The sequence below is a fragment of the Musa acuminata genome, unplaced genomic scaffold (assembly GCF_036884655.1).
Source record: "Musa acuminata AAA Group cultivar baxijiao unplaced genomic scaffold, Cavendish_Baxijiao_AAA HiC_scaffold_418, whole genome shotgun sequence".
Classification (NCBI taxonomy): Eukaryota; Viridiplantae; Streptophyta; class Magnoliopsida; order Zingiberales; family Musaceae; genus Musa; species Musa acuminata.
This window is the reverse complement of record NW_027020666.1, coordinates 30,794-35,000: the sequence shown is the minus strand read 5'-3', so window position 1 is coordinate 35,000 and position 4,207 is coordinate 30,794.

Here is a 4,207-nt window from a genome sequence, read left to right as displayed (position 1 = left end):
TATACGAAAGCCCCATCCAGCCCTGTGCCACCCGGGGGGTTCCAGGGTGCTGAGATGGCTGACGTTTTGCTCCGCTCACGACGGTCACCGCGCAACGCAAGAACAGGCCAAAAACTGGCCAAAACGGCCCAAAAACGGGCCAAAACTGGCCATTTTTGGCTGCGCGAGCGAGCGGCGAGCGGCGGACAGCGAGCGAAGCGAGAGGCAGCACCGTCCCTGCTATACGAAAGCCCCATCCAGCCCTGTGCCACCCGGGGGGTTCCAGGGTGCTGAGATGGCTGACATTTTGCTCCGCTCACGACGGTCGCCGCGGCACACAAGAACAGCCCAAAAACAGGCCAAAACAGCCCAAAAACGGGCCAAAACTGGCCATTTTTGGCTGCGCGAGCGAGCAGCGAGCGGCGGACAGCGAGCGAAGCGAGAGGCAGCACCGTCCCTGCTATACGAAAGCCCCATCCAGCCCTGTGCCACCCGGGGGGTTCCAGGGTGCTGAGATGGCTGACGTTTTGCTCCGCTCACGACGGTCGCCGCGGCACGCAAGAACAGGCCAAAAACTGGCCAAAACAGCCCAAAAACGGGCCAAAACTGGCCATTTTTTGCTGCGCGAGCGAGCGGAGAGCGGCGAACAGCGAGCGAAGCGCGAGGCAGCACCGTCCCTGCTATACGAAAGCCCCATCCAGCCCTGTGCCACCCGGGGGGTTCCAGGGTGCTGAGATGGCTGACATTTTGCTCCGCTCACGACGGTCACCGCGCCACACAAGAACAGCCCAAAAACAGGCCAAAACAGCCCAAAAACGGGCCAAAACTGGCCATTTTTGGCTGCGCGAGCGAGCGGCGAGCGGCGAACAGCGAGCGAAGCGAGAGGCAGCACCGTCCCTGCTATACGAAAGCCCCATCCAGCCCTGTGCCACCCGGGGGGTTCCAGGGTGCTGAGATGGCTGCTGAGATGGCTGACGTTTTGCTCCGCTCACGACGGTCACCGCACCACGCAAGAACAGGCCAAAAACTGGCCAAAACAGCCCAAAAACGGGCCAAAACTGGCCATTTTTGGCTGCGCGAGCGAGCGGCGAGCGGCGAACAGCGAGCGAAGCGAGAGGCAGCACCGTCCCTGCTATACGAAAGCCCCATCCAGCCCTGTGCCACCCGGGGGGTTCCAGGGTGCTGAGATGGCTGACGTTTTGCTCCGCTCTCGACGGTCACCGCGCAATGCAAGAACAGGCCAAAAACTGGCCAAAACGGCCCAAAAACGGGCCAAAACTGGCCATTTTTGGCTGCGCGAGCGGCGAGCGGCGGACAGCGAGCGAAGCGAGAGGCAGCACCGTCCCTGCTATACGAAAGCCCCATCCAGCCCTGTGCCACCCGGGGGGTTCCAGGGTGCTGAGATGGCTGACGTTTTGCTCCGCTCTCGACGGTCACCGCGCAATGCAAGAACAGGCCAAAAACTGGCCAAAACGGCCCAAAAACGGGCCAAAACTGGCCATTTTTGGCTGCGCGAGCGAGCGGCGAGCGGCGGACAGCGAGCGAAGCGAGAGGCAGCACCGTCCCTGCTATACGAAAGCCCCATCCAGCCCTGTGCCACCCGGGGGGTTCCAGGGTGCTGAGATGGCTGACGTTTTGCTCCGCTCTCGACGGTCACCGCGCAATGCAAGAACAGGCCAAAAACTGGCCAAAACGGCCCAAAAACGGGCCAAAACTGGCCATTTTTGGCTGCACGAGCGAGCGGCGAGCGGCGGACAGCGAGCGAAGCGAGAGGCAGCACCGTCCCTGCTATACGAAAGCCCCATCCAGCCCTGTGCCACCCGGGGGGTTCCAGGGTGCTGAGATGGCTGACGTTTTGCTCCGCTCTCGACGGTCACCGCGCAATGCAAGAACAGGCCAAAAACTGGCCAAAACGGCCCAAAAACGGGCCAAAACTGGCCATTTTTGGCTGCACGAGCGAGCGGCGAGCGGCGGACAGCGAGCGAAGCGAGAGGCAGCACCGTCCCTGCTATACGAAAGCCCCATCCAGCCCTGTGCCACCCGGGGGGTTCCAGGGTGCTGAGATGGCTGACGTTTTGCTCCGCTCTCGACGGTCACCGCGCAATGCAAGAACAGGCCAAAAACTGGCCAAAACGGCCCAAAAACGGGCCAAAACTGGCCATTTTTGGCTGCACGAGCGAGCGGCGAGCGGCGGACAGCGAGCGAAGCGAGAGGCAGCACCGTCCCTGCTATACGAAAGCCCCATCCAGCCCTGTGCCACCCGGGGGGTTCCAGGGTGCTGAGATGGCTGACGTTTTGCTCCGCTCTCGACGGTCACCGCGCAATGCAAGAACAGGCCAAAAACTGGCCAAAACGGCCCAAAAACGGGCCAAAACTGGCCATTTTTGGCTGCGCGAGCGAGCGGCGAGCGGCGGACAGCGAGCGAAGCGAGAGGCAGCACCGTCCCTGCTATACGAAAGCCCCATCCAGCCCTGTGCCACCCGGGGGGTTCCAGGGTGCTGAGATGGCTGACGTTTTGCTCCGCTCTCGACGGTCACCGCGCAATGCAAGAACAGGCCAAAAACTGGCCAAAACGGCCCAAAAACGGGCCAAAACTGGCCATTTTTGGCTGCACGAGCGAGCGGCGAGCGGCGGACAGCGAGCGAAGCGAGAGGCAGCACCGTCCCTGCTATACGAAAGCCCCATCCAGCCCTGTGCCACCCGGGGGGTTCCAGGGTGCTGAGATGGCTGACGTTTTGCTCCGCTCTCGACGGTCACCGCGCAATGCAAGAACAGGCCAAAAACTGGCCAAAACGGCCCAAAAACGGGCCAAAACTGGCCATTTTTGGCTGCACGAGCGAGCGGCGAGCGGCGGACAGCGAGCGAAGCGAGAGGCAGCACCGTCCCTGCTATACGAAAGCCCCATCCAGCCCTGTGCCACCCGGGGGGGGTTCCAGGGTGCTGAGATGGCTGACGTTTTGCTCCGCTCTCGACGGTCACCGCGCAATGCAAGAACAGGCCAAAAACTGGCCAAAACGGCCCAAAAACGGGCCAAAACTGGCCATTTTTGGCTGCACGAGCGAGCGGCGAGCGGCGGACAGCGAGCGAAGCGAGAGGCAGCACCGTCCCTGCTATACGAAAGCCCCATCCAGCCCTGTGCCACCCGGGGGGTTCCAGGGTGCTGAGATGGCTGACGTTTTGCTCCGCTCTCGACGGTCACCGCGCAATGCAAGAACAGGCCAAAAACTGGCCAAAACGGCCCAAAAACGGGCCAAAACTGGCCATTTTTGGCTGCGCGAGCGAGCGGCGAGCGGCGGACAGCGAGCGAAGCGAGAGGCAGCACCGTCCCTGCTATACGAAAGCCCCATCCAGCCCTGTGCCACCCGGGGGGTTCCAGGGTGCTGAGATGGCTGACGTTTTGCTCCGCTCTCGACGGTCACCGCGCAATGCAAGAACAGGCCAAAAACTGGCCAAAACGGCCCAAAAACGGGCCAAAACTGGCCATTTTTGGCTGCACGAGCGAGCGGCGAGCGGCGGACAGCGAGCGAAGCGAGAGGCAGCACCGTCCCTGCTATACGAAAGCCCCATCCAGCCCTGTGCCACCCGGGGGGTTCCAGGGTGCTGAGATGGCTGACGTTTTGCTCCGCTCTCGACGGTCACCGCGCAATGCAAGAACAGGCCAAAAACTGGCCAAAACGGCCCAAAAACGGGCCAAAACTGGCCATTTTTGGCTGCACGAGCGAGCGGCGAGCGGCGGACAGCGAGCGAAGCGAGAGGCAGCACCGTCCCTGCTATACGAAAGCCCCATCCAGCCCTGTGCCACCCGGGGGGTTCCAGGGTGCTGAGATGGCTGACGTTTTGCTCCGCTCTCGACGGTCACCGCGCAATGCAAGAACAGGCCAAAAACTGGCCAAAACGGCCCAAAAACGGGCCAAAACTGGCCATTTTTGGCTGCACGAGCGAGCGGCGAGCGGCGGACAGCGAGCGAAGCGAGAGGCAGCACCGTCCCTGCTATACGAAAGCCCCATCCAGCCCTGTGCCACCCGGGGGGTTCCAGGGTGCTGAGATGGCTGACGTTTTGCTCCGCTCTCGACGGTCACCGCGCAATGCAAGAACAGGCCAAAAACTGGCCAAAACGGCCCAAAAACGGGCCAAAACTGGCCATTTTTGGCTGCACGAGCGAGCGGCGAGCGGCGGACAGCGAGCGAAGCGAGAGGCAGCACCGTCCCTGCTATACGAAAGCCCCATC